A 14,650-nucleotide genomic window follows, 5' to 3' on the forward strand; every position below is an offset into this window, starting at 1 on the left:
TCCTGTTGAAGTCTGTAATCAAATCCCACTGGCCTCCGAAATCAAATTCCCTGGTGGTTCTCAGTCCCTTTGTGGGTCTCTGAGTTGGGAAATCTGTTGTGGGTCCTAGAACTTCCTTAACAGTGTGAGAATTTCTTTGGTATAATTGTTCTGCAGTTTTGGGGTCATCTTCTCGGTTCTATGGTGGGTAATGCTACGTGATCCAAGTCTGCTGCAGCCAGAGCCCCTGTCCCTGCAGCAGGCCACTGCTGACCTGTGTTTCCACAGAAGACACTTAATTGCTCAAAAGCAGGTCTGACTCAGTTTCTGTGGGCAGAGAGTATCTGTCTGCACAGATTTTTGTTTAAGCCTTCCAAATGTCTCTGGCAAGTCTGGGGTTTGATTCTAATGTGATTTAGCTACTCTTACCATCTTGTTACATCTTCTCCTTTGCCCTTTGATATGGGGTATCTTTTTGGTGTAATCCAACTTTCTCCTGTTGATGGTTGTTCAGCAGCAAGTTATAGTTTTGGAGTTCTCACAGAAGATGAGTGCACGTCCTTCTACTCCACTATCTTGGGTTTTGTTTCTTTATCATCAATTAGTCTAGAACAATCAGATGTTCCTTGTTTTTCATAACTTTTACAATTTTAGATGGTCAGGTATTTTGTAGAAGGGTCAGTTTGAGTGTGTCTGATGTTTCTGTCACAGTTAGAATGGGATTATGGATTTGAAGAATACCACAGAAGTGAAGTACTTCCTTCATCACACTAGATTGGGGTACATGCTATCAACATGACTTATCACTGATATAAACCTTGATAGTCTGGTGGAGTAATGTTTTCCAGGTTTAGCCAAACTGTTACTCTTTCTACTTCTTTTCATAATGTAATTGTCGGAAACAAATCACTGATCACAGTTCACACTAAAGGGGAGATACTTAACTATTAATATTTTTAGCCTAACCTGAAATTGGTTTATAACACAGTCAAAGCAGAGAGGTAATATTTATTAGATTCCACACAACCCACATATTAGTAAATATTCACCTGCAAGATTAATCATGAGAACAGAACCATTAGGTGAATAGAAAAGGCATCATGGTGAGATGGAAAGGAATGGATTTCATGGCCAGGGACTTCTCTGAGACGGGCAACTGGCCAGAGAGCTGCAAAACAGTGTCTGAAGGCTAGAACTAAAGGGCAAAGCAGTATGTTCCCATTAGAGGATTTTTAGTACTTTGACCATCAGCTAAAGAACACCATACGTAACTAAACCCACGCCAGGTAATCTGTTCCTTGGTGAGCTCCATAATTGAAAAGTAATCAATTCTCCTGTTTTGATTTATATGAAAACTCAGTGTTCTCTTGCTTGTTTTACCACATGCAGGTGTAACTGATTGATGGTAAGGAAAAACCAAGCAAATTAACTTTTAAGGGCAACCTCAGCCCCTGGGTCATTTTTGCTAAGGAAAGACAAGGGTTGGTGAAAAGATAAATTAAAAACCTTCCACCATGAACAAAGTTATCTCAGTTTAAATCAAACATCAAGGAAACAAATTTAATTTTGTGCTGTTTCCATCCTAAGGCTCTTTCACTCAGTAAGTTATTGCCACTGCAAAATTGACATTATTGATAGCTTCTTTAATCCATAAAAGAGTGAGGCTTAGGGATGGGTCATCAGCTTATTTGCTAGTTATAGAAATTTTATCTTACTGTCTTATTCTTTTCCAGATAAAATGATGTTAATTTTTAAACCTTTTTTAATTAATTTATTTTTTATTGAAAGATAATTGCTTTACAGAATTTTGCTGTTTTCTGTCAAACCTCAACATGAATCAGCCATAGGTATACATATATCCCCCTCCCTTTTGAGGCTCCCTCCCATCTCCCACCTCATCCCAACCCTCTAAATTGATACAGAGCCCCTGTTTGAGTTTCCTGATCCATACAGCAAATTCCTGTTGGCTATCTATTTTACATATGCTAATGTAAGTTTCCATGTTACTCTTCTCATACATCTCACCTGCTCCTCCCCTCTCTCCATGTCCATAAGTCTATTCTCTATGTCTGTTTCTCTATTGTTGCCCTGTAAATAAATTTTTCAGTGCAAATTTTCTAGATTCTGTATATGTGTTAGAATATGGTATTTATCTTTCTCTTTCTGACTCACCTTGTTCTGTATAATAGGCTCTAGGTTCATCCACCTGATTAGAACCGACTCAGATGCATTCTTTTTTATGACTGAGTTCATTTTTTATGTATACCACAACTTCTTTACCCATTCACCGGTTGATGGACATCTAGGTTGCTTCCATGTTCTAGCTATTGTATATAGTGCTGCAAAGAAAAATGGGATACAGGTATCTGTTCCAATTTTGATTTCCTCAGGGTATATGCCTAGGAGGGGGATTACTGGGTCATACAGTGGTTTTATTCCTAGTTTTCAAGGAATCTCCATACCATCTTCCATAGTGGCTGTATCAATTTACATTCCCACCAACAGTGCAAGAGTGTTCCCTTTTCACCACACTCTCCCCAGCATTTATTGCTTGTAGACTTATTGATGATGGCCATTCTGACCAGTCTGAAGTGATATCTCATTGTAGTTTTGATTTGCATTTCTCTAATAATGAGCAAGGTTGAGCATCTTTTCGTGTGTTTGTTAGCCATTTGTATGTCTTCTTTGGTCTTTTTCCCATTTTTTGATTGGGTTGTTTGTTTTTCTGGCATTGAGTTGTATGAACTGCTTGCATGTTTTCAAAATTAATCCTTTCTCAGTTGTCTCATTTGCTATTATTTTCTCCCATTTTGAGGGTTTTCTTTTCACCTTGCTTATAGTTTCCTTTGCTGTGCAAAAGCTTTTAAGTTTAATCAGGTCCCACGTGTTTATTTTTACTCTTATTTCCATTACTCTAGGAGATGGGTCATAAGGGATCTTGCTTTGATTTATTTTATCAAGTGTTCTGCCTATGTTTTCCTTTAAGAGTTTTATAGTTTCTCATCTTACATTTAGGTCTTTAATCTATTTTTAGTTTATCTTTGTGTATGGTGTTAGGAAGTGTTCTAATTTCATTCTTTTACACATAGCTGTCCAGTTTTCCCAGCACCATTTATTGAAGAGGTTATCTTTGCCCCATTGTATATTCTTGCCTCCTTTGTCAAAAATAAGGTACCTATAGGTGCATGGGTTTATTTCTGGTTTTTTTTTATCTTGTTCCATTGGTCTATATTTCTGTTTTTGTGCCAGTACCATACTGTCTTGATGACTGTATCTTTGTAGTATAACCTGAAGTCAGGAAGCTTGATTCTTTCAGCTCCATTCTTCTTTCTCAAGACTGCTTTGGCTATTCGGGGTCTTTTGTGTTTCCATATGAATTGTGAAATTTTTGTTCTAGTTCTGTGAAAAATGTCATTGGTAATATGATAGGGATTGCATTGAATCTGTAGACTGCATTTGGTAGTATACCCATTTTCACAATATTGATTCTTCCTACCCATGAACATGAAATATCTCTCCATTTATGTTATCTTTGATTTCTTTCATTAGTGTCTTATAATCTTCTGTGTACAGTTCTTTCATCTCCTTAGATAAGTTTATTCCTGGATATGTAATTCTTTTTGTTGCAATGGTGAATGAGATTGTCTTTAATTTCTCTTTCTGATTTTTCATTGTTAGTATATAGAAATGTAAGTGATTTCTGTGTATTGATTTTGTATTCTGCAACTTTTCTAAATTCACTGATTAGTTCTAGTAATTTTCTGGTAGTATCTTTAAGTTTTTCTATGTACAGTATCACGTCATCTGCTAACAGTGAGAGCTTTACTTCTTTTCCGATCTGGATTCCTTTTGTTTCTTTTTCTTCTCTGATTACTGTAGCTAGGACTTCCAGATCTATGTTGAATAATAGTGGCAAAAGTGGACATCCTTGTCTTGTTTCTGATCTTAGGGAGAATGCTTTCAGTTTTTCACCATTGAGAATAAAGTTTGCTGTGGGCTTATCATGTACAGCCTCTACTATGTTGAGGTAGATTCCTTCTACGCCCATTTTTTGAAGAGTTTTAATCATAAATAGGTGCTGAATTTTGTCAAAGGCTTTTTCTCCATCTATTGAGATGATCATATTGTTTTTATCTTTCAATTTTTTAATATGGTATATCACATTGTTTGGTTTGTGTATATTGAAGAATACTTGAATCCCTGGAATAAACCCAACTTGATCATGGTGTATGTGCTTTTTGATGTGTTGCTTAATACTGTTTGCTAAAATTTTCTTGATTTTTGCATCTATGTTCATCAGTGATATTGGCCTGCAGTTTTCTTTTTTTGTGTTGTCTTTGTCTGGTTTTGGTATCAGGGTGATGGTGGCCTTGTAGAATGACTTTGGAAGTGTTCCTTCCTCTGCAATTTTTTGAAAGAGTTTTAGAGGGATAGGCATTAGCTCTTCTCTAAATGTTTGATAGAATTCTCCTGTGAAGCCATCTGGTCCTAAGCTTTTGTATTTTGGGAGATTTTTTATCACAGCTTCAATTTCAGTGCTTGTAATTGGGTTGCTCATAATTTCTATTTCTTCCTGGTTCAGTTTTGGAAGATTGAACTTTTATAAGAATCTGTCCATTTCTTTCATGTTATATATTTTATTGCCATACAGTTGTTCATAATAGTCTCTTATAATTCCTTGTATTTCTGAATTGTCTTTTGCAACCTCTCTTTTTTCACTTCTAATTTTGTTGATTTGATTCTTCTCTTTTATTCTTGATGAGCCTGGCTAAGGGTTTGTCAATTTTATTTATCTTCTCAGAGAACCAGCTTTTATTTTGTTAATCTTTACTATTGTTTCTTTCATTTCTTTTTCATTTATTTCTTCTTGGATATTTATGATTTTTCCTTCTACTAATTTTGGTTTTTTCCCCCTTCTTTTTCCAGTTGCTTTACGTGTAAAGTTAGGTTGTCTCTTCGATGTTTTTCTTGTTTCTTGAAGTAGGATTTTATTACAATAAACTTCCCTCTTACAACTGCTTTTGCTGCATCCCACAGGTTTTGAGTTGCCGTGTCCTCATTGTCATTTGTTTCTAGAACATCTTTGATTTCCCTTTTGATTTCTTCAGTAACCCGTTGGTTATTTAGAAACGTGTTGTTCAATTGCCAGGTGTTTGTGTTTCTTACACTTTTTTTTTCTTGTAATTGATATCTAGTATCATAGTCTTGTGGTTGGAGAAGATGCTTGATATGATTTCAATTTTCTTGAATTTACTGAGGTTTGATTTGTGACCCAAGATGTGGTCCATCCTGGAGAATGTTCCATGTGCACTTGGAAAGAAGGTGCATTCTTCTGCATTTTAATGGAATGTCCTGAAGATATCAATGAGATCCATCTCATCTAATGTATCATTTAAGACTTGCATTTCCTTGTTAATTTTATGCTTTGATAATGTGTTCATTGGTGTGAGTAGAGTGTTAGTTACTGTCAATTTCTCCTTTTATGTCTGCTAGTGTTTGTCTTATGTATCGAGGTGTTCCTATGTTGGGTGCATAGATATTTACAATTGTTATGTCTTCCTCTTGGATTGATCCCTTGATCATTATGTAGTGTTCTTCCTTATTTCTTGTAATCTTCTTTATTTTAAGGTCTATTTGTCTGATATGAGGATTGCTACTCCAGCTTTCTTTTGCTTCCCATTTGCATGGAATATATTTTTCCATCTTCTCACTTTCAGTCTGTATGTGTTTTGGGGTCTGAAGTGGGTATCTTGTAGACAGCATATATATGGGTCTTGTTTTTGTATCCATTCAGTCAGTCTGTGTCTTTTGGTCGGAGCATTTAATCTATTTACATTTAAAGTAATTATTGATACATATGTTCCTATTGCCATTTTCTAATCACTTGGGGTTGATTTTGTAGATTTTTTTTTTTCTTCTCTTGTATTTCTTGACTATAGATGTCCGTTTAACATTTGTTGTAAGCCTGGTTTGGTGGTACTGAATTCTCTTAACTTTTGTTTGTCTGAACAGCTTTTTATTTCTCCATCAGTTTTGAATGAGATCCTTGCTGGGTACAGTAACCTTGGTTGTAGATTTTTCCCTTTCAGTACTTTAAATATATCCTGACATTCCCTTCTGTCCTGCAGAGTTTCTGCTGAAAGATCAGCTGTTAAGTTTATGGGGTTTCCCTTATATGTTACTTGTTGCTTCTCCTTGCTGCTTTTAATATTCTTTCTTTGTGTTTAGTCTTTGTTAGTTTGATTAGTATGTGTCTTGGCATGTTTCTCCTTGGGTTTATCCTGTTTGGGACTCTTTGTGTCTCTTCAACTTGATTGGCTCTTTCCTCTTCCATTTTGGGGAAATTTTTCAACTATAATCTCTTCAAAAATTTTGTCATACCCTTTCTTTCTTCTTCTTCTGGGAACCCTATAATTGGAATGTTGATGTGTTTGATATTGTTCCAAATGTCTCTGAAACTATCCTCAGTTCTTTTCATTCTTTTTACTTTACTCTGCTCTTCAGAAGTTATTTCCACCATTTTCATCTTTCAGCTCACTGATTTGTTCTGCCTCAGATATTCTGCTTGATTCCTTCTAGAGTATGTTTAATTTCAGTAATTTTGTTGTTTGTCTCTGTGTGTTTATTCTTTAATTCTTCTAGGTCTTTTTTAATTGATTCTTGCATTTTCTCTATTTTGTTGTCAAGGTTTTTGATCATCTTTACTATCATTATTCTGAATTCTTTTCCAGGTAATTTTCCTATTTCCTCTTCATTTATTTGGATTTTTGTGTTTCTAATTTGTTTCATCATTTGTGCAGTATTTCTCTGACTTTCGTTCTTTCTTTCTTTTTTTTTAAAGTTACTGTGTTTGAGGTCTCCTATTCCCAGGCTTCAAGAAAAGTTGAATTATTTCTTTGAAGAACGTTGAATTCTTTCTTCCTTTTGGCTTCTGCCCTCCTAAGGCTGGTCCAGTGGTTTGCATGAGCTCCATGTAGGGTGAGATTTGTGCTGAGTTTTTGTTTGTTGGTTGGTTTTTCCTCTGATGGGCAAGGCTGAGTGAGGTGAGACAGGTACTCCTGTCTGCTGATGATTGGGTTTTTGTTTTTGTTTTGTTTGTTGTTTAGATGAGGCATCCTGCATGGGGTGCTACTGATGGTTGGGTGATACCGGGTCTTGTATTGAGGTGGTTTTCTATGTGTGAATTCTCGCTATTTGATACTCCCTAGGGTCATGGTGGAGAGGTCTGACAGAATGTGGTCCACTGGAGAAGGGAATGGCAAACCACTTCAGTATTCTTGCCTTGAGAACCACATGAACAGTATGAGAAGGCAAAATGATAGGGTACTGAAAGAGAAACTCCCCAGGTCAGCAGGTGCCCAATATGCTACTGGAGATCAGTGGAGAGATAACTCCAGAAAGAATGAAGGGATGGAGCCAAAGCAAAAACAATACCCAGTTGTGGATGCGACTGGTGATAGAAGCAAGGTCCGATGCTGTAAAGAGCAACATTGCATAGGTACCTGGAATGTTAGGTCCATGAATCAAGGCAAATTGGAAGTGGTCAAACAGGAGATGGCAAGAGTGAATGTGGACATTCTAGGAATCAGTGAACTAAAATGGACTGGAATGGGTGAATTTAACTCAGATCACCATTATATCAACTACTGTGGGCAGGAATCTCTTAGAAGAAATGGAGTAGCCATCATGGTCAACAAAAGAGTCCGAAATGCAGTACTTGGATGCAATCTCAAAAACGACAGAATGATCTCTGTTCGTTTACAAGGCAAACCATTCAATATCACAGTAATCTAAGCCTATGCTCCAACCAGTAACGCTGAAAAAGCTGAAGTTGAATGGTTCTATGAAAACCTACAAGACCTTTTAGAACTAACACCCAAAAAAGATGTCCTTTTCAATATAGGGGACTGGAATACATAAGTAGGAAGTCAAGAAACACCTGGAGTAACAGGCAAATTTGGCCTTGGAGTACAGAATGAAGCAGGGCAAAGGCTAATAGAGTTTTACAAAGAGAACACACTGGTCATAGCAAACACCCTTTTCCAACAACAGAAAAGATGGACATGGACATCACCAGATGGTCAACACTGAAATTAGATTGATTATATTCTTTGCAGCCAAAGATGGAGAAGCTTTATAAAGTCAGCAAAAGCAAGACCTGGAGCTGACTGTGGCTCAGATCATGAACTCCTTATTGCCAAATTCAGACTTAAATTGACGAAAGTAGGGAAAACCACTAGACCATTCAGGTATGACCTAAATCAAATTCCTTATGACTATACAGTGGAAGTGAGAAATAGATTTAGGAGACTAGATCTGATAGACAGAGTGCCTGATGAACTCTGGACGGAGGTTCGTGATATTGTACAGGAGACAGGGATCAAGACCATCCCCATGGAAAAGAAATGCAAAAAGGCAAAATGGTTGTCTGAGGAGGACTTACAAATAGCTGTGAAAAGAAGAGAAGTGAAAAGCAAAGGAGGAAAGGAAAGATATTCCCATTTGAATGTAGAGTTCCAAAGAATAACCAGGAGAGATAAGAAAGCCTTCCTCAGCGATCAATGCAAAGAAATAGAGGAAAACAATAGAATGGGAAAGACTAGAGATCTCTTCAAGAAAATTAGAGATCCCAAGGGAATATTTCATGCAAAGATGGGTTTGATAAAGGACAGAAATGGTATGGACCTAACAGAAGCAGAAGATAGTAAGAAGAGGTGGCAAGAATACACAGAAGAACTGTACAAAAAAGATCTTCAAGACCCAGATAATCACGATGGTGTGATCACTCACCTAGAGCCAGATATCCTGGAATGTGAAGTCAAGTGGGCCTTAGCAAGCATCACTACGAACAAAGCTAGTGGATGTGATGGAATGCCAGTTGAGCTGTTTCAAATCCTGAAAGATGATGCTGTGAAAGTGCTGCACTCAATATGCCAGCAAATTTGGAAAACTTAGCAGTGACCACAGGACTGGAAAGGTCAGCTTTCATTCCAACCCCAAAGAAAGGAAATGCCAAAGAATACTCAAGCTACCACACAGTTGCACTCATCTTACAGGCTAGTAAAGTAATGCTCAAAATTCTCCAAGCCAGGCTTCAGCAATATGTGAACCGTGAACTCTCAGATGTTCAAGCTGGTTTTAGGAAAGGCAGAGGAACCAGAGATCAAATTGCCAACATCGACTGGATCATTGAAAAAGCAAGAGAGTTCCAGAAAAACATCTATTTGTGCTTTATTGACTATGCCAAAGCCTTCGACTGTGTGGATCACAATAAACTGTGGGGAATTCTGAAAGAGATGGGAATACCAGACCACCTGACCTGCCTCTTGAGAAACCTGTATGCAGGTCAGGAAGCAACAGTTAGAACTGGACATGGAACAACAGACTTGTTCCAAATAGGAAATGGAGTACATCAAGGCTGTATATTGTCACCCTGCTTATTTAACTTATATGCAGAGTACATCATGAGAAACGCTGGGCTGGAAGAAGCACAAGCTGGAATCAAGATTTCTGGGAGAAATATCAATAACCTCAGATATGCAGATGACACCACCCTTATGGCAGAAAGTGTAGAGGAACTAAAAAGCCTCTTGATGAAGGTGAAAGAGGAGAGTGAAAAAGTTGGTTTAAAGCTCTACATTCAGAAAACTATGATCATGGCATCCGGTCCCATCACCTCATGGGAAATAGATGGGGAAACAGGGGAAACAGTGTCAGACTTTATTTTTTCGGCTCCCAAATCACTGCAGATGGTGACAGCAGCCATGAATTTAAAAGACACTTATTCCTTGGAAGGAAAGTTATGACCAACCTAGATAGCATATTAAAAAGCAGAGACATTATTATGTCAACAAAGGTCCATCTAGTCAAGGCGATGGTTTTTCCAGTGATCATGTATGGATGTGATATTTGGACTGTGAAGAAAGCTGAGTGCCGAAGAATTGATGCTTTTGAACTGTGGTGTTGGAGAAGACTCTTGAGAGTCCCTTGGACTGCAAGGAGATCCAACCAGTCCATCCTAAAGGAGATCAGTCCTGGGTGTTCATTGGAAGGACTGATGCTGAAGCTTAAACTCCAGTACTTTGGCCATCTGATGTGAAGAGTTGACTCATTGGAAAAGACCCTGATGCTGGGAGGGCTTGGGGACAGGAGGAGTAGGGGACAACAGAGAATGAGATGGCAGGATGGCATCACCAACTCGATGGGCATGAGTTTGAGTAAACTCCGGGAGTTGGTTATGGACAGGGAGGCCTGGCTTGCTGCGATTCATGGGGTTGCAAAGAGTCGGACACTACTGAGCGACTGAACTGAACTGAACTGAGGGTTAGTTCTCTGGTAGTTTAGTATCTTGAGTCAGTGCACCCACTCCAAAAGCTCAGGGTTTGATCTCTGGTGCCTGACCGTCGGAGGCCTCAGAGCCACACCTGCATCACCAGACAGGGTTCCCAGACAGGGCTTGGAATCACCGCCTGCTGGGGATCCAGACTTTGCGGCCTCGGGCCCACACCAGGCTTGTACCAGCTTCTCCCGCCCCTGCTGCAGGTGTAATTCTCTGCAATTCTGAAGTGCTAGGGGCCCAAAGTGGTCTTAGCTGCACCGGGATTGAACAGTGGCCACAGCAGCCCAGTAGAGCAGGAAGTGCCTAAAATGATGTTAATTTTTGTACTTTTACTTTTACCATCAGATAAACTTTAAAAATTTACATTTGTCAAAAATTGTGTCTGAAAAGGACAGCATCATAGACAAGAGTTGAAAAACCTCTCATAATTATATGTAATATATGACTTTCTTTAAAGAGTTAACTTTTTAAAGGATCACTTTGGCTGCTCTGTGAGAATAGACACAGGGAAAGAATGAAGTCAGAGAAACCAATTAATGGCTCTTGTGTAGGGCTGTAGCTTGGAGGTGATGAGAAGTGCTTGGATATTAGATGTATGTTGATGGTAGAATCAACAAGATATCCAGAGGACTAAGTGAAGTCAATTAGTATGTCTCAAGGTTTTGTCTGAACAACCAGAAAAGTGAAGTTGCAATTTACAAAGATGAGAAAGATTGCAGAAGTGGATTTAGGCCAAAGACCAAGAGTTTGATTTATCAACGTGTGTTAATGTTTCCTTCAAGTTTTCTTTCTTTACATTTTTAGTTTTTATGAGCAATATCCTTTTCACTAATTAGATAATATTATTTCAAAAACAATTATTTTTTAGTTGTAGCATGGGGAGAAATTCAATATGACTATAGATAATCAATACAAAGCAGTATTTATTCTGCTGAAAATTTGTGAACCCACAAGTAACAAAAACATTTTAAATAATACTTTTTAAAGTCTCAACATGGATTCTATTATTTTATGTCTAAGATTTTGGCAAAATTAAAGAAACTAAAGATCACAGGAAATCTACCTTTGGATACTGGTGGAGATCAGGTTCAGTGCCAGCTCTCATGACTTATAATTTTTTTTTTTTTGCTTTTGGAATAAATTATGCTATTTTCCAACATTATCCTGTTTTATCTGTAATAATGCTCAGACAAGTTCTTCTAACTTATTTTCAGGTGATGACTTACTTCTACAGCATTTATGCTTAATAAATTTTTTGGTCAACTAAAATAATTTTTTATGATGGTTATATAGTATATTTTCTGAATCCTTGTATTATTGAGAATGTTTGCAAGTATAAAGATAATACAAAGCCAATTTTGTCAGATATAAAAATTTTAATCATAATGTTACCATTTAAATTTTTTATATATATTGACTTCTTGGCAAAGAATAAATTTCATACAATTTTGACCCTTGTGTGTCTGTGTTAGTTTTTGGTTTGAATACACATAATTTTCTTTGTTTAGAGATATATAACAAATTGCTAGTATACTTTGAAATTTGGTCTTTAAAATTAAATTTGACTGGAATTCAGTGATTTCATTCCTTCTTCACTTATTTATATATAGAAGTTTCATCACAGGGGAATTTTTCTTCTATTCAGTTTTTTGTTCTTCTATTCATCTTTTTTTTTTTTTCCTCAATAATTGGATGTATTATTTAGACCCATGGTCTGGGATTGTCACAATTAAGCTTCACTGAATTTTTTTTTCTGTTAGTTTTACTATTTATAGGAGAAAATTTTCCCTCTATGGCACAATTAAAATTTTTTTGCAGTATCAATTTTATTTTTTGTTCACTCTTTTGAAGTATTTAATTTCATTATTGCATCTATAATTTTTTTGCAGTATGTTTTTTGGGGCAAACTTTTATGAACTCTTGAGTTTTTAGTTTGGACCTAGAAGATATTAGACAAAGAATCCTGTGGTCACTGCTTAAACCAGCAAACGTTTACTCTCCTTCATTCTCTCCACTGATACATACAAAACTTTAAAGCTCCCAAGGCAAGGAAAAAAAAAAGAATTGAAAATGCAAACAGTTATAAAATCAATAGTAGCAAAGGCCCATATCTACCAACATGATCTGTTAATCTTGCAAAGATTCATACCTTCCACAAGCAGTAGCAGAAGAACAAATGCAAGACTGTATGGAGGAGCATATGACTGGGGAGCCTTCCCAAGCCCTGTTCACCATCTTATCTCTAAGAGCTGCAGAATGAATTTATATGCTTTACAAAATTGGTAGAATGACAACCTGGGAAAAGGTTTAATTCTATCTTGGTTTTCTCTGTTAACAGCCTTTTATTAAAGAGAAACAGACTCCCTCCCCACCCCAAATACTTGAAAATTTTAAAAGTTTGCACAGAAATTTGAGAAAAACCTTTCACCTGACTCAACTATTTGATTAGCTGATTTTAGAAATAATATTTTATTTATATTTTTTAAAGATTTCACATGTATTAGAAAGAGGTAATGACTTGCCATACAATTCATACAAGGAAAGTGTTTCTGCCATGTTATAACCCTGCATCTCATCTATCTCCCATTGATCTAATGCTGCATGATTTTCATTTTCTTTCCTTAAGGCTTTCTGGTCCTGTTTCAAGGAGGCTATATATTTGCTGATTCAATTGAGGATGCCAAATACTTCTCTAAATCTTCTACACATGTTCTCTTTTGGTTCTCCTCTCCCTATCTGTATCATTTGGTGTTTTTGTTTTGCTCATTCTCACTAATAAATCTCTAGAGCATGTTAATTTGCCAATGCAGTGTTTTTGCAGAGCATACCAATGAATTGCCTTGGGTGCCGTTTTGTCTACTTGGCCGAATCTATTCCTTACTCATTCTACCGCTGGAAGGCAGATAACTGGGCTAGCTCTTGGCTTAGTATCTGACAGTCTTTCATTCATTTTAGCTTTTCTAGCCTAAAATAAGGTGATCTGCCTTCACTATCTGAACAGATGTGATGACATGAACAAAATGCCATAATTTCCAATATTCACTGCTACCAGCTAGCTTCCAACTTTGCCTTCATGTACCACTCTTCATTTATGAGGAACTGAACATTCCAGGTTGTAATATATCACTACATATCTCACATATAATATTGCATACTGCCATTTTTCCAGATAGCACCATTACTGAATGCACATGGAAAGAGAAGCCCAGGATCTTGACTGTCTCAAAATCAAACTTGGTGAACTAAAGGAACGGCTGCCTTTTTCTAAACATTTTGGTGCCTTCCAAAGCTGTGTGACCCTCTCTTGCTGTTGCTGCAACTGCCACTACCACACATTTAGGCACCTATTTTGTACATACTTTTGACAGCCACCACTGGGAAAAAGTGTCAAAATAGCCTTCTAAGTTTAGGTAACTTTAATGATTGTTTCAATAAAATGTGGCAGAAGCCAAGTTGGTGAAAATCACATGGAGGGCTCTTTGGCTCTTCCATTTTTCTTTTTTTGGGGGGGCGGGGGGGAGGAGGTTGCTATTTCCTTCTCCAAATTTTTGGATGCCTCAGGTCTTAGTTTCAGGAGTCTATCCTTGCTGTGGGATTTTCCGTTATGGCATGTGGGCTTCTCTCCAGTTGTGGTGTGCAGGTTCCAGAGTGTGTGGGTTCTGCAGTTTGCAGCACAGAGACTCAGTAGTTGTGGTGCATGGGCTTAGTTACCCCATAGCCTGTAGGATCAAACCTATGTCACCTGCATTGGAAGGCATATTCATAACCACTGGACCACGAGGGAAGTCCTGACTCTTTTATTCTTGACATCACCCCTCTCCAAATCAAAGAACCATGTTACATACACTCCTTAGGAATAAGACATCTATATGTGTAATTCTCTAGTTTTTCTTTCCAACTGGAGATGGTCTTGGCAGGGGCCCAGTCAGGGTTTCAAAATTTTTCAATCTCATCAATAAAAGAATGCTGAAATTCTATGAGCAGCAGATACATAAAGTCTTTAGACTCATAGTTTAAATGTTACTGAGAGCCAGAAATTCTACTCTGCCTAGCCTAGCCTCTGTTTATCAACAATTTCACATTAGCTTCCTTCTGTTAAGTACTTTCTTCCCTCCCTCATTTCCTTCCTTCCCCCTTTCCATGTCTTTCATTGCAGTAGGAACTTTGCTTTCTTTTCCAGTTTATGTAATATCTTCAACCATCAATAAACAAATTGCTCTCATATGAGTTTATAATAACATTAGCAATTAACATTTGCAAAGAGTTGGCAAAAAGTTTGCTTATTTGTATTTTATTATATCTTCAGGTTCTGCAGATAAGCAAACAAAGGCT

Source organism: Cervus elaphus, chromosome 22, assembly GCF_910594005.1.
Source record: "Cervus elaphus chromosome 22, mCerEla1.1, whole genome shotgun sequence".
Taxonomy (NCBI): Eukaryota; Metazoa; Chordata; class Mammalia; order Artiodactyla; family Cervidae; genus Cervus; species Cervus elaphus.